This window comes from Cuculus canorus, chromosome Z, assembly GCF_017976375.1.
Source record: "Cuculus canorus isolate bCucCan1 chromosome Z, bCucCan1.pri, whole genome shotgun sequence".
Taxonomy (NCBI): domain Eukaryota; kingdom Metazoa; phylum Chordata; class Aves; order Cuculiformes; family Cuculidae; genus Cuculus; species Cuculus canorus.
Genome location: NC_071441.1, coordinates 50,334,921 through 50,355,859, shown reverse-complemented (window position 1 = coordinate 50,355,859; position 20,939 = coordinate 50,334,921). Strand labels below are relative to the sequence as shown.

General features: G+C 37.9%; 1 protein-coding gene across 3 annotated transcripts in view; it reads left to right on the top strand.

The window, feature by feature from the left end:
- Positions 1-20,939, top strand: part of LINGO2 (leucine rich repeat and Ig domain containing 2) — a 512,589-nt gene that overhangs the window by 123,783 nt on the left and 367,867 nt on the right. Inside the window, exon 1 of one of the 3 annotated variants that reach the window (XM_054054394.1) lies at positions 17,027-17,149. The exons of the other annotated variants lie outside the window; for them this stretch is intronic. The gene's annotated coding sequence lies outside the window, so the exon portion shown is untranslated. Of the gene's footprint in view, positions 1-17,026; positions 17,150-20,939 lie in introns of those variants that run through there. 3 annotated transcript variants of the gene reach the window in all.

Sequence of the window (20,939 nt, the reverse complement as noted above, 5' to 3'; positions counted from 1 at the left end):
CCATGATTTGTTGCTTGTTTATATCCATTTTGACAAGGTGCAACCTTGCAACTACTATACAGATAATATGAGTATGTATTCTGGTACTAGTATTCTGAGGAGTTATACTACCATGCTCTTTGAACACATAAAGACCTAAAAGTTAAAGTAATGTCATGTCAGTCTTAAAAGTTAATCTAACAAATTATTTTAATTCTAATTTGATTGACTGAATTTGAGTTATAATCTGTGGTTTTGAATTATCATGTCTACGTTTGCTGACTACATGAATGAGACACAAGGAGATAGTGAAAAGTTTATTGCACTTACTTTTTTTGGAATAAAATAGATATCATTCAAGTTATTTTTGGTGTATAGAATATGAGTAGATAAGAATTTCCAGTGTATTCCCACTTACTGGCTATCATAAGACTGTTACAATTCTTGTCACTGAAATCCAACATCACAATTTATTTATGCTGAAATCTTGTATTATTTTTAGTTAGCAACTGAGGAATCTCTTTTTTCAGTATGTTACTGTTTTGTAGAAATGTTAGCGTCCTTATACAGTTTACTTTGCTGAAAATATAATTCAAAGGTGTGTCAAAGATCTGATCTTCATTACATCATGGTCAAATCAAAGCAGATAAAACAGGATATGAGAGGAGAGATGATCTTGCAAAAAGTTCTTGTATCCTTAATAATGCTTGATTTTGTTTGTAGATCATAGAATCATAGAAAAGCTTGGGGTGGAATAGACCTTAAAAATTATCTAGTTCCACCCCTCTTGCCAAGGGCACAGACGCCTTCCACTAAATCAGGTTGCTCAAAGCCTCATCCAACCCAGCCTCTTTGTGGTACTCCTCTGGACTACTCAAGCAGGTCCCTGTCTTTCTTATGCTGGGGGACCCTAGTGTTGAACACAGTACTTCAGATGGAGTCTCACAAGTGCCAAGTAGAGGGGCAGAGTCACCTCCCTCAACCTGCTGGCCACACTTCTTTTGATGTGACCCAGGATCAAAAAGATCCATGCACAGGTCTGCCCCCACGTCCTTCTCCACAGGGCTACTCGCAATCCACTCATCTCCCAGCCTGTATCCATGTCATGGGTTGGGTTATCCTGACCCATGTGCAAGACCTTACACTTAGCCTTATGAACTTCACAAGGTTTGCACAGGCCCATTTTTCAAGCTCTCAAGGTCCCAGTGGATGGCATCCCTTCCATCCAGTGTGTCAACCACACCACTCAGCAGTCACTCAGATTCAAAATCAATCACGGAGATCAGCTGAAAACCATTCTTTGGTATCATATGCCATTTCAGGTTCCTGTCCTTAAATGATCGATAAAGGAAGACTGTAACAAAATGATAATGTATAGCTTCTGGCAATCCGTGTGCAAGGAACATCTGGGCTGCAGGTTTACCGAAACCTGCAGTATTTAGCTAAGAATAGGTTGTGTGAGTTTCACTTTTAATATTTTTGGATTCCATAATGTCTTGGAACTTTATCTTCTAATTCCTGCCTTATTTACTGTCTTCTTAAATATAAGTTGTTTTGTTCCTCTGTTTAAACTTAAATTTCTTCTCTGTGTCTTTTCTAGCATTGGTATGTGTTTCACTGAGTATTATCTGGTTAGCATGTGCACCGTTTTACTTAGAAATTTTTAAGCACCTGAAGTTTCATAGGTAGACTGAATTATAATTATGTTTGAGGAAAATTTTATATTTGATAAAATTGCTAAGGTTGGTGGCTTATTTTTACGTAAATTATTTTTATGTGATGACAGTGTTTGTCAGAAACTGGGTTTGTTTCTTCCTTGTGATACCTTTATTCTCTCTACTGCTTCCATTATCATATGAAGTAATTTTTCTTTCAGTTGTCTATCAGCTGGTAAATCCATTGATGTGAAATTCCTAGAATCTGAATTTCAGTAGAGATATCTTTATTAGGATCTTTATTAGGATTTCCTTAGAGACAAAAGTAGTTTGCACCATAGACAAGATCTGTCTTGAATACCTGCATGTTTAAAAGAGTATATAGGTAAAACAACATGGTAGACTGTATATGTTGCATAGTTTTGCTTCAGAGAGGGGTTTGGATTCAGTACTTTGGACTAGCAAAGACAGAAGGTTTTTATTTAGTGCAAGGAAAATATGTGCAGTGTACATTGGATAGCAGGAGGGCTTGAGTGGGGAAAGTGGATTTTTCTTTTTTTTTTTTTTTTAATTTATTTTGTGGGTAAAATATGGTAAAACAAAGATTAATTCCTCCAGATTCTGAAATGCTGCATTGCTACAAAATATTGAATGTTTCAGTGTGCATGGATTTTATGGAAGTAACACAAAACTATTGCTGATGAAGGTAAATCATATGCACATATATGAAACAGCTAGAGGTTAGGGATTTAGTTTAGCTAGAACCTAAACCAAAACCCTGGAGAATTCTGGCTCTCAATTTTATCTCTTGTCATATGGATGGTGGCTAATTAATAAAATGCAGAATAATTTCCTTTTATGTGAAAAAAAAAGTTCTTAGAAGATGTTGCCCGCTTGTTGTTGCCCCTTAAAACTGAACCATCAAGCTTCTTTTGCATAAAGCATCTATTAAGCATGATTACTTCAGTATGATGATTAGAAGTGTGAAATCATAGGAGTGGAGTGGTTGTGTTCAATCTCTTCAGACAGAACATTCCTCATGCTGTCTTGGTGGCACTGTGCAATGATCAGGCAGTCCCAGACATTTTTATACTTTGTCGTTTTCTAAATTCCTTATCATAAAATTTGGTTGTGTTTTACCAGTGGATTTGGAGCATATTCTGTATTATTTTAGCTAAGATAGGAAGCTACTTACTCTTTTTTTTTTTTTTTTTTCTTCCATGGGGCTTACAATTTTCTGCTCTGCATTTTTTCAAGCTGGCTACAGAATCAGCCAGTCATTCAAAACACCTGCAGTATATGTAATGATAAGGCAAACCGCCCACTGAAAGATGTAAATCTGTCAGTATCTGAAGAGAAGGATAAGTTATGGAATCTTCTGCATGCTCAGTAATTAACAGATTGACTAGATAATATCGGCAGAAACCATTATTTGCTATGTATTCTAAACCTAGTATTAACAGCATCTTGCTGAACATTCAGCTGACTCCTTCATATAATTTAATGATTATAAGATTTTGTCAAGGATATTAAACTCTCTTTTTCATACTACTATCTCAGCTGCATTGCTCTGGTTAATTTACTTGGTTACAGACAGTGAGGTGCAGTCTGCCAGTGCTACCACTCAACAGTTCTGTGTAAAATCATACTAAATCCGCTTAATTTTGATTTCTAAAACACATGCATTTTGTTGGCTTGGCAAGAATTTAGTGTTCAATTCTAGGACAAACAGCATCAGCCTTAAATTTCAGAAGCAGCAGACACTGTTTTCTCTTATTTGTGGTCTTTTTCTCCCAGTTTTGCAGCGTCTTGTGTGCCCTCCTCCTCCATTGTCTCATGTCAGCAGATCTCATGTCAACAGTTATTGGCAGTATGATTGTATGGACAGAAGGACAATCCATTAACCTAGAAATTATTCTAAAGCCTTGTTTTGAAAAAGGAACTTGACTGTTTCAGCCCTATGAATAAATTTAGTCTTTAATGGTCTGTGCTATAAAAGAAATGCAGGACAAAAAAACTTAGTTGAAACAATGTTGTTGGGGTTTGCATAAAAACCTTACAGGAAAACATTGAACACAAACAACTTGGGACACACTTATCTCCTAGGGGGACTAAAATTCTTACTAAAAATCTAGCTAGGCTCTTAAATAGAGCTTTAAACTAGATGTGAAGGGGGAGGGGACGAGACCAGGCTAGTCAGGAGTGAGCCTGGAAGCAGGACTCCAGTGACTGAGAGATGGTGTGCTGGAGAGGACTGCCAGTACATCACCCCAGAGCAAGTGGAGGCGATTATACCTGGGGACAGTAAGGATGAAACTGGCACTGTGGAGTTATATATTCCAAGGACCAGTCAATTGGGAATGAGCTCTATTCCCTTTATGAGGGCTGAAGGTTCATCAGCCCAGCTGAAGTGCATTTACACCAATGCATGCAGCATGGGCAATAAGAAGGAGGAGTTGGAAGCTGTTGTAGGGCAAGGTGACTACTATGTCATTGCCATCATGGAAATGTGGTGGGATGAATCATATAACTGGAGTGCAGCTATGGGGGGGTATAAACTCTTCAGACAGGACAGGAAGGGTAGAAAATGAGGTGGTGTAGCCCTCTATGTTAGAGAGTGCTTTGATACCCTGGAGCTCAATTACAGTGAGGAAGGGACTGAGTGCCTGTGGGTTAAAATCAGAGGAGCCCACAGGAAGGCAGATATTGTGGTGGGAGTCTGCTACAGACCACCCAGCCAAGAAGAAGCAGCTGATGAGCTCTTCTATTAACAGCTGGGGTAGTCTCTAGTTCGCTACCTCTTGTCCTCGTGGGAGAATTCAGTCTTATGGATATATGCTGGAAGTACAATACAGCAGAAAGTAAGCAGTGTAGGAGGTTCCTGGAGTGTGTGGAATACAACTTCCTCACACAACTGGTGAGTGAGCCAACAAGGGAGGGTGCCCTCCTGGACCTGCTGTTTGTGAACAGAGAAGGCCTTGTGGGGGATGTGACAGCTGGAGGACACCTAGGACAAAGCAATCATGAGATGATAGGGTTTTCAGTTCTAGGTGAGATGAAGAAGAGGATTAGCAAAACAGTCACATTAAACTTCCAGAGGGCAGACTTAGGACTGTTCAGAAGGTTGATTGGCAAAGTCCCATGGGAGACAGTCCTTAAGGGAAAGGGAGCCCACAAGGGCTGGGCAGTCTTAAAAATAGAAATCCTAGCAGCTCAGGAGCAAACCATCCCCAAGTTCTGGAAAAAGAGCCTGCAGGGTTAAAAAACAGCTTGGTTGAGTAGGGGGATCTTGAGAGACATCAAAAAGAAGAGGAATGTCTATGAGCTTTGGAGGAAGGGGCAGGCATCTTGGGTGGACTACAGGAAGGAAGTGAGGTCTTGCAAGGAAAAAATCATGAGGGCTAAGGCCCAACTAGAAATCAAACTGGCTAAGTCTGTGAAAGATAATAAAAAATCTCTCTACAAATACATTAGCAAGAAAAGGAGGACTAGGGAGAATATTCAGTCCCTATTGGATGCAGAAGGAACAACAGTGACAGGGGACGAAGACAAGGCTGAGGTACTTAATGCTTTCTTTGCCTCAGTCTTTAATAGTAAGGGAAGTTGTTCCCCATGTGTACAAAGCCAGGAGTTAGAGGAGCAGAATGAGGCTCCCATGATCCAAGAGGAGATGGTTAGAGACTTGCTTGCCCAGCTAGACTCCCACAAGGCTATGGGGCCGGATGAGATCCACCCAAGTATATTAAAGGAGCTGGCGGATGTCCTTTCCAAAGCCCTTTCCATCATCTTCCAGCAGTCCTGGCTGACTGGGGAAGTTCCACTGGACTGGAGGCTGGCTGATGTTGTGCCCATCTACAAGAAGGGTTGCAGGGAGGATCCAGGGAACTACAGGCCTGTCAGTCTGACCTCAGTGCCGGGGAAAGTCATGGAACAGGTAATCTTGAGTGCTGTCATGAAGCCCATGCAAGAGAACCCGGTGATCAGGCCCAGTCAACACAGGTTCATGAGAGGCAGGTCTTGCCAAACTAACCTGATCGCCTTCTATGACAAAGTGGCTCGATTACTGGATGAGGGAAAGGCTGTGGACGTAGTCTTCTTGGACTTCAGTAAAGCCTTTGACACAGTTTCTCACAGTATTCTGCTTCAGAAACTGTCAGCCTCTGGCCTGGACAGGCGCACACTCTCCTGGGTTGAAAACTGGTTGGATGGCCGGGCCCAGAGAGTGGTGGTAAATGGAGTTAACTCCAGCTGGAGGCCAGTCACAAGTGGGATTCCTCAGGGATGGGTACTGGGTCCAGCTCTGTTCAATGCATTTATCAATGACCTGGATGAAGGCATTGAGTGCAGTCTTAGCAAGTTTGCAGATGACACTCAGCTGGGTGGAAGCGTGGATCTGCTGGAGGGTAGGGAGACTCTGCAAAGGGATCTGAACAGACTGGACCGCTGGGCTGAATGCCAGGTCCTGCACTTGCGACACAACAATCCTATGCAGTGCTACAGACTAGGAGAAGTCTGGCTAGAAAGCTGCCTGGAGGAGAAGGACCTGGGGGTGTTGGTTGACAGCCGACTGAACATGAGCCAGCAGTGTGCCCAGGTGGCCAAGAAGGCCAATGGCATCTTGGTTTGTATCAGAAACGGCGTGACTGGCAGTCCCAGGGAGGTTATTCTCCCTCTGTACTCGGCATTGGTGAGACTGCACCTTGAGTACTGTGTTCAGTTCTGGGCCCCTCACCACAAGAAGGATGTTGAGGCTCTGGAGCGTGTCCAGAGAAGAGCAACAAAGCTGGTGAAGGGGCTGGAGAACAAGTCTTACGAGGAGCGGCTGAGAGAGCTGGGGTTGTTTAGCCTGGAGAAGAGGAGGCTGAGGGGAGACCTTATTACTCTCTACAACTACCTGAAAGGAGGTTGTGGAGAGGAGGGAGCTGGCCTCTCTCCCAAGTGACAGGGGACAGGGACAAGGGGTAATGGCCTCAAGCTCCACCAGGGGAGGTTCAGGCTGGACATCAGGAAGAAGTTTTTCATGGAAAGGATCATTGGGCACTGGAACAGGGTGCCCAGGGAGGTGTTTGAGTCACCTTCCCTGGAGGTGTTTAAAGGACAGGTGGATGAGATGCTGAGGGGCATGGTTTAGGGAGTGTTAGGAACATTTGGGCTTGATGACCCAGTGGGTTCCTTCCAACCTGGTTATTCTATGATTCTATGATTTTAACTGAGTATAGTTCAAGTCAAATCATGTCTGCTTTAAAAAAACAAGACTATCCATCAGGGCAGTGAGGAACCCTCTTCTGTTTTGTTACTCCCAGAGTACGAACTTAGCTCCACATATTAAGAATTCTATTGCACTTAGAATATTAAAAAATGTCATCAGGAGTGTGGTCACAACCCTTAGGTAAATGAGGATTGTGGCTTTTCCATGTACAACCAGGCTTTTGATACCTAGAATGGACTCTGCCTATGTGACTGAAACTCTAAGAGACAGAATCAGACTTCTTTCACCTGGGTACTTTCTGCATTGTAGCTAAAAGCAGGACAAAGATGTTCTACATAGTTTTCTAATAAAGAGAAGACACCGTGGTGTTTTCTCAAGTCCAGAATTTAACCAAATTTCCACTGGTTTATCCTGTTATTTAAATTAATGGAAGTATCCTGTAAGCAGGTCCATGATCATTGAAAAGGAATATGCAATACATTCTTTTTTTTTTTTTTCACAGTACTAGAGTATAGCTATTTTTATTCAGAAAGGAAGGAAAATCGGAAAGTCAGAAAAAAATATTGAGCTAGTAGGAGGGATATGATGATGATCATCATTCAAAGGATCTGCATTTGATCCAGGTTGAACTTGTTTAGCTGCTGCCAGTTTGTTTTATTTGAAGAACACTGCCTACTAGAAAATCATTGTGAAAGCAGGGTTACAAGAATAGAAATCTGAGCCTGAAACAGAAATGGACAACAGCACCGGTATTTATTGCACACTCTATTTCCTGCATAGCCTATTCCCCGGTATAAATATTTATGACTTTTCTGTTGGTTGAGCTTGGTTTATCTGTGCCAAGACTAACTTTTGTTGCTTTTGCTTTTTTTGTTTTTTTTAAACTCGTGTCTAGTGCTAATTCTTAAAGTCTGTCTGTTGTTAATTGAGAAGATGTTTGCATGATGTCACACTGTTAATCATACTTGTTTTTTCAGCAGAACAGCAAATTAAACATAAAGCATTGTCCTCATTACTTCCTTCAATGTTTGTAGGACTCTCTGCAAGTGCTAATGTAGGCTTAGGGAAGGACACTGCATAGACACAAAGAAATGGTATTGTGTCTGAATCTTGTGATTTTTCATTCCACAACCCAAATGATTCTCCTTTAAGGACACCCTAACTTCAATGTATAAATCAGTTGTCATCTCTGTCTCTGCTTTACAAATTATGTTAAGTATGCCTGATCATTGCATTAATTGCTCAGAATCTCAGACAACTGAAAACATGAGATTCATGATAAGGAAAATATGAGTTTATTCTTTTCATGAAATGCAACCTGAGTGGTTTATTTTTTATTCCCTTGTGTTTTTAAGTTTTTGCTAACAGACCTGATTAGCAGGTAAAAATATCTTGGAAGAGACCTAGAGTAAGGTCCAAGGGAGAGACAGAGGACTATGGAGAAAGTTCCAAACTTACACAGGATCTTTCAGCAAAGTCACAATTTGTCTTCTGTGGATTTAAAACATAAACTTTTTAACATGCTTAAAACAAATTGTTGTGGTGTTTTGTTTTTTTTCCAGATGCTTGTTTTTGGGCAAGCAGCTCAAAAAGCAGCTTTGTATTCCAATAGTCACCATTTTTGTACATGTGATGCCAGAGGCATTATCTCATTTTAGTAGTGCTGGCTGACCCTTTCTAGGTAACAGTTCCACAGTGATACATATGTCAGGCTGTGACAACCCGTTACAGCGGAAAGGTAGCATGATTTCACACATGGGAATGGGTTAAATTTAAAAAAGCTGATGTTTAGAAGAAAAGAACATTGTGTATTAAAGTTCTTCCCTAAATATAGGCTGTTTCAGTAATCTCATCTAAAATTTGCACTTTGCCTAAAAGATTTTCAATTTTTTGGTAGTGAACTCTTGGAAGATACTGCATGTACAGAGAGATTTCTTTGAAGTGCTACAGACATAAGAACAATGACTAGTAGCTGAAGAGAACACATGACAGATAATTCCTAAAGTTTATCCCTAAATAAATCGTAAGTGCACAGGATTTGGCTGTTGCACAAATGCTGCAATTGGATGAGAAATTTTTCAGCATAAAGTTAATGCCTTATAAAATCCATTGGTTGGCTTTTCTTCTTTTTTCTTAATAAGGCATTAGGAATAATCTTGAGTTATTCAAATGATTTTTCTTTTTTTTGGAGTAGAGGCAGTGTTTGTCTTGGCTGTATTAGTTTTTTTAATTCTCAAGCTAGACAGACAATTTATGCTTTATGAAACTGCACAGACAGTTGCACTAGAATACAAAAAAGAATAAAACTTATGACATTTTGCTGAACTTGAAAAGCAATGCAGATTCACTCCTGGACTTAGTATCCAAATCCAGATGTTAGGGAGATTATATTAGTGAGATGTCGCAAACATGACTGTATCTCCCTAGGGGAAGAACACCAAGTGTTTAAATTCTTTCTCTCAAGGCACATGACCTAGAAAACCTCAGAATTAACAACATATGTGCAAAGCCACTACGATTTTTAGCAAGACCCTGACATTTAAGTCATGTCTTTGAATATGATATAGAATTTCACATATAAAATGTTTAAAAGCACCATTTGCTAAGTGCAGAAGATCTGTAATGCACTGACATTAATTTCACCTTTATTTAACGAGCTAAGACAGAGAAGAAGATGTATTCTTTTGTATCCTAGAGAAAATAAATGTACTGGCCAGGTGAATAAACTATGCTGAATTTCAGTCAATCATATGGGAATGTTTATTTATTTATGGTTCCTGAAACTTCTTATGATTTTGTTTCTCTCTCCATCAATTTCAAGGCTTCAGTTTTAAAAAGAATTCTGAACTATTTACAACATGCTTTATTCCTGTGTTCTTGTTAGTTCAGAAACTGAAAGAAGTAACCTGTGACAATTACTACTGAAATAATCTTAAGTTTACAATTCATCCAGGCAGACGAGTCTGGATGGAAAATTGTAGCATTTAGTGTTACAAGTTTTTTAGATGAACATTAGTAACTCTGAGTCAGGTGGAAGTTCTTGCTGTACTGCTGAGCTATAGCTATACACTAAGAAGCATGAATTATTTAATTTTAAGTGTTAATATTCTGTCATTTTCTATAATATTAAATTGACCTGTGTTGATATCAGTGTCAAATTCCATTTTTAAATCCTGAAAGTAATTAAAAAAAACAGTACTACTAGTAGATGTGGTTTAAAATGTTATCAGCAGCATAAAATCAGTAATGCAGAGTAAACCAGAATTTAGATTTTCATTCAGCCAAAAAATGAAAGTTATCCCCATATGGCAATGTAGTGTCATCCCCCAAAATTCTATGGTACTTGAGACTTACCAAACTTGTCAGCATAATACATATTTTTCTGTACATATACGCTCTCATATATGTGCCTATAGAATCATAGAATAATTTAAGTTGGAAACTACCCTTAAGATCAACGAGTCCAACTGTAAACCTAACACTTCCATGTCCACCACTAAAGCGTGTCCCTACGTGCCGCATCTACACATCTTTTAAACACCTCTAGGGATGGTTACTTCCCATCATTTCCTTAGGGATCAGAGATCGACAGCCCGGTCCGGTGATTAACAACATTTTCAGTGAAGAAATCTATCCTAATTATCAAATCTAATCCTCCCCTGGAGCAACTTGAAACCATTTCCTCCCATCTTATCACTTGTAATCTGGGAAAGGAGACAAACACTCACCTCTCTACAGGCTCCTTTTAGGTAGTTATAAAGAGCAGTAACATTTCCTTTCAGCCTTCTTTTCTCCAGACTGAACAGCCCCAGTTCCCTCAGCCATTCCTCATAAGACTTGTTCTACAGACCCTTCACCAGATTCATTGCCTTTCTCTGCACATGCTCTAGTATCTCAATGTCTTCCTTGTAATGGGTCCAAAACTGAATGCAGGCTTCACGATGCCGCCTCACCACTGCCAAGTACAGGGACACAGTCCCTTCCCCATTCTTGCTGGCGGCATCTTCTCTCGTATAAGCCAGGATGCTGTTGGACTTCTTGGCTACCTGAGCTGGCCGCATGTTCAGCTCCAGGTCCTTCTACGCTCAGCAGCTTTCCAGCCACTCTTGCCCAAGCTTGTAGCATTGCATAGGGTGGTTGTGACCCATGGGCAGGACCCAGTGCTTTGCCTTGTTGAATTTAATTTAATAGACCTCAGCCCATTGACGTAGCCTCCCCAGATCCCTCTATACAGTGAAGTTATTCAAAACGTTTATTTCATGTTAGACTAAAATCACCAACATTTTGACATGTTACTTTACACTATTATTAAAAATGTTTATTTCATGTTAGACTAAAATCACCAACATTTTGACATGTTACTTTACACTATTTCCATCTAGGAAATTGATACAGAAATGAGTGGCAGCTTCGTATCAAATGTTTTTAAGTGAATTTTTGTAACAGTGTTGTTTTAGCAGACATTTTCAGTTGATTCCTAGTGAAATATCAATGAAGTTAAAAAAAAAAGAAAAGCCTTTATTTAGAGTCTTTTTATGCGTTCTTTTGGAGGATATGGTTTTATGGCTTTATAATGAAGGGACTCAGAATTGATGAACCATTTGTCTACTTCACTTAAAGATTGTATCCACAATGGATGTCTCAGCATTAAATAGTGTAATCTAACGTATCAAATATCTGTCTTTGGGAGAAAAGTCTCAGATGTCCCTGTTTTATGTATCATACAGGTGGGATTCAGCATTATGCTTAATTAACAAAATACTTGTTCAGAGTAAATTTTTGTGAGCAGAGCTTTCAAGGCCACAATGGTCTTGCTGAAAATTTAAGATATGTGGTCACAGATGAATACAGTGTTGTATACAGTTCAGGTAAAATCAGACAACAGAAAAGCAGGAAAATAATTGCAGGTCAAAAAAACTGGTCTGGTTGGTGCTGTACTTGCTATTGAAGGTTTTACTGCTGGTAATAACCTAAGGAAATGATGTAGGTGGTTTTGTGTCACTTTGAAGCTTTGCTTGCTACTATAAATAGATGCTGACCTCAATAAAGAGATACTGACAATGGAATGGCAATGACATTTGGAATGAACCCCAAATTCTAGTTCCTTTTTGCTGTGCTCACAAACATAAGTTACTTTGTGAAAGTAAAGAAATCTGAAAAAGTTTATGTTTAAAAGCTACAAAATCTTTGTCACTTTTTGTAGCTTGAATATATTAGCTACACAACCAGTTTTAATAGATTTAATTAAGCTCAAAGAATAGGATAGTGAATCTTTAAATGCTCCAGTTAACTAGAAAATGGCATCATCTTCCTTTCACTCCCCTAAACTGCCTTTGCTTATTCCCCTTGAATTAAAACTATTTGCTGTAATTATCTTTTTTTTTCTTGCAGATGTGCCAGTGTATAAAGTAGGGGAAAATGCATGACTATTACATATGAAGACAGTCTACCTCATAACTAATTTCTGAAGACATATGACTGAATGTAATACAAGGCTTGTTTTCATGTGTGTTTGACTGCAAGGGGAGATTTTCTACTGAGAAATTATGTGATGCAGCTAATTATTTTTGCTGTGGCCATAGAAGGGAAATAAATTAGATTTGATGTCAAAAAGGATAGATTTCTCTTTTTAACAGTAACAGCTGACAAAAAAATAAAAAAAAACCCAAAAGACATCTTGAGGATTTAACAAATGAAGAATTAAAAATTGGGAGGGGGGTAATGATAACATACAGTTAGTATTTGTTTTGTTTTGTTTTGTTTTGTGACAGAGTAGTAGGATAATACCACTGCAGAGAGAAAAGACAGAGAGTTGGTTGCATCTCAAGCAATGATTATAATTAAAGCTGCACAGGGATGTACCTTATGCCTATGCAGGTCTTCTGGGAGGTGACAAAGAAGTGCAAGACTCTTGCTGGTAACTTAATTAATCTTAATGTCTGGGTAGCAGGAGGTATTCCTGTTACAGAGTTCAGATAATTGTTAGCTTTTAATGTTATAATGGCATGTTTACTTTCTTTTATTAACTATGGTCCATATGTCATTCATATGTCCATATTTTGCCCAGATACTAAATACATTATTGAATTAAAAAGTCTAGTTAAAAATCTAGTGTGCACTGCAATGAAGTTTTACATTGTTTGCTGATTTACGTTAAGGAATCTTTAACAAATTGGAAGATAATGTCACCTTGTAAAAAAAAACATTGACAAAGCATTAAAAAGTAGTTAGACAAAGTCTTTTAGATGTCTTAGGTATTCAGTAAAACTGTTACTGGTTTTAAGGTATATTACTAGACAACAATGTAGTTTTAATGGTTTGGGTAAAATTGCTTCTTTTCTTCAGAACAGTCATAAAATTAATGCAATGCTAAATTGGTTAATTGTTATAAGCTAGTGCAACAATGTCGTTTCTAATTACTTAAAAGTGTTTTTCTTTCAGCTACTGGGAGAAACAACTATTTCAGATAACTTTCTTATGAATACTTGTCATTCTTGTAGTAATTTGCAACTTTTTATGCAGATGTACCTTTCAGTTAGACGTAGAGTGGGTCTGCTTAATTATTATGAAAACAAAGATCAAGTAGTTTTATCATCTCAAATTTAAGTTTTGTGAAGAATTAGCATAAAATACAGATTCTAATGAAAAATATTATCTATTTTCAGTATATTCATTTGGATAATGCAATCTTTTGTACATTAGCAGAATAATTGAAGTATTTTTACCTCTGGCCAACCAGAAATAAACAGCTTTAATGGCAGAAATCCTTTCCTTTCTCAGGAAGAAGCTCTGGGTAATTCCAGCTGCATCTAAACCCCAAATTCTGCCAAATTAAACTCCAGCTCTCTGTAGCACAAGTGACATCAGAAAAAGCAACAAGTATTAGAGTGCAGCAACAGGAGTATGTCTGCTTTTACTTTTGTATCTGACTTCATCATTCCCTGTACCAACCTTCTGGTCCTGATTTTTGTCTATCCATGAGCTCTATTTACTGCTCGCTGTCTGCTTTTATGGGCAGCTCCCCTCAGCCATGGATCAGTTACTTGTAGCCGTGAAGCTGGAATCGATAGAAGGATTTATATTGCGAATGAGTCACAGTAATCTACTGAGTTAATAGTAAAACTATAGACGTGGGTTTTAATTTTGAACTTTGGGCATCGTTTTTTCTTTAGCTTTGATCTTGGTGGTAAGTAGCAGAGAACTTGCTTTTAAACTTTTTTTTTTTTTTTTTTTAAATGACCAACTCTAACCTGGTTTGAATTCACGGAGACTCATTTTAAAGCAAAAAAGAATTCATAAATCCAGATTAAAGTATTTCAAAATTGCTTTGACTGCAGTTATTCTGAACCTTTTAATTGCTTGTATGCTTTCTGCTATCTAATTATACTGCATTAGATAATTTGTGATTTCCTTATTTTGCCTAAAAACATCAAAAGATGAATTACAGGAGAATGTTGCCTATGAGTATAATGAATTCATAAGCACTGTGAGTGGTTAATAGCTTTACAAATCACACTGAGAAACCCCAGAATTTATTTCAACACCTCATTGGTTATCCTTGCTAAGCCAGCAGTTCCCATACTACTTTTCTCTTTTGTCAGCTAAACTGGTAACAGAAGTACTTGCCTTCTTCATATATTAAAATATGATTTTGCTTGGGCTTATTTATTATCAAAATGAAAATAGATGCTTGGTGCATACGTGGATTTTGCATCCTGTATGCTTTTATATTATATCATTCTTTCTTGTTTGTAAAAGTTTTGGGAAACTTACAGAAACTTAGAAATGCCTTTTCAGTGAAATGAGTTACAGGAAAATGCAGATACACTTTCTTCCTGAGAGGGAAATATTATGATGGACGACACAGTGATTTAATAGATCTATTGAATGAAAGGAAAGCAAGCAAACTGACTTTCTGACAAGCATCTATGTGTATGATTTGTTGATCTGACCCGTATTACTCCCCATCATCTGGATGCTGCTGGACAGTAATCCACTGCCATCGTAAGATAAAATGGATTATCAGAGAAGCTGCTGTGTTTTGGTCCTATGACTAAAATTTGAGGGAGAAAATATTTTTTAACAAAGGGTACATATGAGCAGAAACCATATCACTGGCCCTAATTTATCGTTGTCTCCATGATATCAGTGGGTGTATTGTAGTGTGTTTTACCTGTACTGCTCTCACATGAACTTCATGGCCAGATTCACCAAATGAAAATAAGTGTGTAAAATAATCGAGTTTTGTCCATTATTTCAAGTACATGGGGATACGTTTATTACTCTTGCAGTGCTTAATTTAGAATGGATTTTTTTTTGGAGTTCTTTAACAGCAAAAGTTAACTTTCTCATATGCAAGTACTAAATTAGTTTCTGTATTCATAGAACACATGAGCGAATGCCTAATATTTTTTAGGCATCTAATTTAAATGCAGATGTCTCCTAGGCTTTAAATGAATCATGTGCTTTACTAAATAAGTAGCAAAACAGTGATCGGGGCATGAGAGGTGGGAGGAAGCTGTTTTGTCAGAAGCATATGTTGGCTCTGTCATCTTTGTGTGTTCTTAGGGCTGGCTAATACAGTGTACTACATTGTGAAATAATAAATTTTAATTGTTTTGTTTACCGCATGGTGAATTTGTGAATTAAATATAATTTATGTAATACTCTTGCATGAGGCGAGGATGTGGACAGTAGGTAAACTAGAGAGATTGTATTACTAGATTTAGAAAACAGCATTCAATTAAGTGAAAATTAAATTTTCAAGAAATAGGATGATTGCTTATAGAAATGTGATTAACTCATTGCTTGTAATACCTGCCACTGGGAAAAAACACTTGTAATACAATTATAGCAAATGAAGCTAAATTATTGTGTATTTAAAGGGTTAGAAGCATTGTGTGTCCTTGTTAATTGGCCAGATTTTTTTTTTAAATATGTTGATCTGTAACATGCTATACAAAAATAAAAAGCTGTACTTTTTTTTACAAAAAAAATGTGATTTTGATTATATTTAGAAAATAACAATATTACGAAAATGTTAGAAGAACTTTGGTATATAAGGAGGAAAGAAATATTTTTCAAAAGCTAAATAACTGTTAGATATTTTTATATTCTGATGCTAAAAAGAGTCACTGACTCAGCTCAAGATAATAATATTCCAAATTTAACATAGTCAAACCAGTTTTAAAATAGCATTTATTATTTAACTGTATGAATGTATTTATAAAGGCTTCAAACTGACTGTGCCAGTTTACTTTGCACCTTGAACACAGCAATGCCTGACTGTAGTCAGTTTAAAATTACAAAGGAGATCTACATTCAGATACTATAGAAGAACAATTCCAACGCATGCTAATGACAGGGGTTGCCATAAATATTTGAAAAAGTGGCCTTTCAGTTAGCAGTCCATTAGAATAATTGCAAGAAATATCACTTCCTAGTTTTACACCTAAAGAGTGCTGTTGTGATTGCATCGGAAATACAGAAGTCATGATGCTACTTTATGGTACCAATAGATAACAACATGGAAAATAAGCCTTTGCAGTTTTTTGAGTGTTGGAGATGAACCAGAAAGTAATTGAGATAGGTAAGAAACGTAGCCATATGAAGAGTGATGATTTAAGATCTGTCATGCCACCAAGTTTTAGGAACAAAGGAAGGCACCAAGATGTAAAAGGGAGTATGAGATTGGTGGGACATGAACTTCCCACATGTAAGGGATTTGGAGAACAGAAGATGCCTCAGCATGTAGAACATAGGGAAAAAGGCCTTGAATTTGCATCTCCAGTAGTAAGTGTAGGTGGCAAAGAATAAAAAGTGGTAGTTAATTTTACAGTTATCTGTTACAAATAGAAAAGCAAGCAAAGAACCGGAAAAGGAAGAATACAGGTGTATATAACTCCTTGCATAGTGAAAAGAATGCCTGCAAGAAACAGAAGTAACCTTTGCAGGAACTGTAGAAAAGGCAGTTTCCTTACAGCTTCCTCTGAGAACAGAAGAACATCTCTAATAGATGGTTTGGCAATAGGTAGGGACACAGCAGTTAAGGTATACTGCTTAATTATCAAGTTCAAGACTAACTAGCTTCAGCATTATGTCAGTAGGGACCTCACTAGAGCTAGCTGCTAGTAAGTACTTTTTTTTTTTTTTTTTTTTAGATTTTATTTCAAACAAGGTATCTCCGCATCTGGCTGTTTTCCCAGCTACTGGAAGGGAAGGTGCTCATATCTTTCCCCATTCTCTCTACTCCTCACCATCTATCACCTCCCAATGATCTCAACACTTATGTTCCTCTGATACCACAGTAAGCAAATTTTAAACATAAACCCAGTATAAGGTTACTTTCTTCTTCTCTCTACCCAAAATGAAACAGAAGAAAACAGGCTACTTTTCTCCTTATGCAGTGAGAGGGATTAGCTATCTTTGACAAAAATGCTCTGAAACCACATTTCAAAAGCATGAGAAGGATGGGAAAGAAAAAGAAGACCTGGACTTTCTCCATTTCAGTGGCAATGAGCCATTAATCCTTTTGAAGATATTTTGTAAAACTGTGTCTACAGGCAAATGAAGAAGGATATATATATATCTCAGAGAGGCTATTTCTGAACGCTATAAACACCTCTGTCTGCTACTAGCTGCAGAAAGGGGCATACATTAGCTGTTAGCTGCATGGATAATTTACTTTTGACCTTGGCAATAATATTTTTTACCAAATTCCAAGTATAGTTCTAAAATAAATTTGTCTGTGTCCTTGCTTCTGAATCCTATAAAATACACACAAATCTCAAAGGTATGATGAATACCTTTAGTTAATCCAGCAGTGTCAACTACTTCTTTCTATTTTAATATAATAAACACTTTTATTTTGCAAATTTATCATGCATTTGAATTCTACGGGTGTTTTTCCTGTATGCCTTACTATGCCTCTGAATCAGGGATAATACAATTGCGCTTAGTGGTCAAAAAGATGGCTTAACCCATGTAGTATGGTCAAATTGCTGTTGCTATAGGACTTCATTCACAGCTGTATGATGGCTTATCTTTTAATATTTAATAGAAGTGATTGTATCAAAAATTTCACTGCTTACCATTTTTCTTTGACAAATAGTGTGAATATGTACTCAATTTTCAGTAAAGGGAGACTGTCAAGGTTGCATAGTCTTGAAAACATCCCACTTCGAAAGCTGTCTTTTACTGTACGCTTTAGCATTTTTTCCAAAAGTGATCTCTGAAAGAGTACTTCCCTTGGCATCTCTGGAAAGAGAGTCTGGAAAGACTCTGGAAAGTCTCTAAGATTATTGTTATCCTAAATGCAGTTCTTTATAATTGCCATCACAGCTCTTCTACGTATATAGAACAGCTTACCTATACATATACTTAGTATGGCAATACAAGCATTTCTTCTGTATATTTTTTTTTCCTCCTTTGTGCAATTTTTTTGATGCATCTATTCATAACTAAAGGGAGTGCTTTCCTATTCATTGCATTTCTTTTTCTCCATTTAGAATTATCTGAAAGAGAAAAAAATGTGACTATGTTTATGGCTACAGACACAGATAATAGGTCAAAAGTGATGTAGGGAAATCATGAGTGCTGCTATAATGCACAATCCTCAATGATTGTTTAGCTGCTGGGTGTGATGCGAGTGTGAGAAATACTGTTATCAGTCCAACATTTGTGCATGTGTACCTTCAGCGTAAAACAACCCATGGTAGAAAACTTCAGGCTAAGATCTGAACATGTGACAGTGATAGAAGGCTCCACAGTAGGAGCCTCGAGAGTCCTGTAATTGGGTATGAATGAGCATTGCAACTAGGCTTGGGTTTTTCTGGAGTATGTGGCTTAGGACATTTGAACTGCTCTGAAAAACAGCTCTAGATGACTGCAGCTCTAGGGCAGATATAAAGAAATTGTTTAATACCATGTTAAGAAATTGTGGTTTGTGAGGAGTTTCTGGGATGCTCAGAAAATTCTGAGAAACAGAAAACTCACACTCCAGGGTGGATCCAAAAGTTGAGATGCATCTTGTGTGGTGGACTCAGATGTATACTAAGTGGGGAACATGGGAGAAAAAAAACCCAAAACACTGTTTAACTTTCCATAAGGTCAGGAAATTAGATGTATGTTGTCTCTGGCAGAATGCCAGGGAATCCTCATGCTAGAAGGTAAGCTTTCTGCATTATCTAAAATTCTGTTGTTATTGGTGGTTTAAATTACTTTCTAATCTGAAATCTTCTGCAGCCTGTGCGGAGGGAGAAACTCACTTTTTATTTCCTTAGCTCTTATAATAGCTTTTTCTTTTTGTCTTAAAGATTTGGGCTTTGAAGAAAAAGTAGAAAGGAAGAAAGTTTCCAAAGAAATAACGAGAACAATAACAATAACAACAATAATAATAATAATAATAATAGTAATAAAACAATAATGTTACACAAAAAAAAAGTAAAAAAATTAATGAAGGAACTTAAACTTGTGCAAGGGCATAGAGTCTTACTAACCTGCAACAGAACCTGGGAGTTTTCAGCAGAACTTGTATTGATTTTGGATTAGGTATTTTGTCACCATTTGTCCCCAAAGTCTTAATCTTTTCACAGATATTTTTTAATAATTTTAATAACTGTGTTCCGTTAAGCCTACTAAAAGCTTATGAAGACCTTGAAGCCAATTAGAAATATTAAAATCTGAATAAATGGAAATAGGTATGGAAAATGGATTTACATAAATGGAAGTTTGGACTGTGCAATTCCTGTATAAAAATAAACTTGTTTTCAGGAATATGGTATTTGAGAGCAGCCCTGGAGAGAAGGACTAGGGAGTGCTGATTGATGAGAAACTCAACATGAGCTGGCAACGTGCGCTTACAACCCAGAAGGCCAACCACATCCTGGGCTGCATCAAAAGAAGCGTGGTCAGCAGGTCGAGGGAGGGGATTCTGCTCCTCTATTCCTCTCTTGTGCGACCTCACCTGGAGTACTGTGTACAGTTCGGGAATCCTGAGCATAAGAAGAATATGGAACTGTTGGAGTGGGTCCAGAGGAGGGATACAAAGATGATCAGGGGCTGGAGCACCTCCCATACGAGGACAGGCTGAGAGAGCTGAGTCTGTTCAAACTGGAAAAGAGAAGGCTCCAAGGAAAACTTATAGCGACCTTCCAGTACCTGAAGGGAGCGTAAATGAAATTTGGGGACGGACTTCTTACAGAGGCATATGGTGACAGGACTAGGGGGAATGGCTGTAAATTGGAGAGGGGAAAACTTAGACTAGAAATAAGGAGGAAATTCTTTACAGTGAGGATGATGAAGCACTGGCACAGGTTGCCCAGGGAAGCTGTGGCTGCCCCATCCCTGGAGGTGTTCAAGGCCAGGTTGGATGGGACCTTGGGCAGCCTGATCTAGTGGGATGCGTCCCTGCCCATGGCGGGGGGCTGGAATTAGATGATCCCTAAGGTCTCTTCCAACTCAAACCATTCTACAATTCTATAATTCTATGATATTCCATTTGCCAAGAAAAATATGATTGTGGCTAGATGTATGGAATAACACTTTTATTTTTTTTCCTGTTCTGCTTAATTTTGTGCTGGCTAGTGGCTTGTCTGATCTACAAAGATGTCATCATTTTAGTCTTGGTATTGAATGCTTATGTATGTTGGGACTGCCATAATTAAAAAAGTGGTCTTACATTATTAAGATTTAGTGGCAATAAATAATCAAACAAACCAACCAACCATTTCATGAGCCCTACAGAAAGAAGTCAAAGAAATGATACAAATTTCACAGGATTTTCACTTGCTGGAGCTATTCAGAACTGAGATCAGGGAACACAGAGATTGTTCCCTGTCCTACCCACAGCATTTTCCATCACTTCAGTCAACTAGGCAGCAGCACACAGACAAATCTGAGGAGATGGTGGACAGCAAAACAAACAAAAGACAAAGAGAGATGCTGGCTTTTTTCAACCAGAATGTCAGAATTTTTTTTTTTATTTTTTTTTTTTTTTGTGTTTCAGATTTTATTGTCACTTTGACTTGGGAAATACTTTCTGTTTTTACATCTGGAAACAACTTTTAATTCTCTTTGAAAAATGAAACACAATGGGA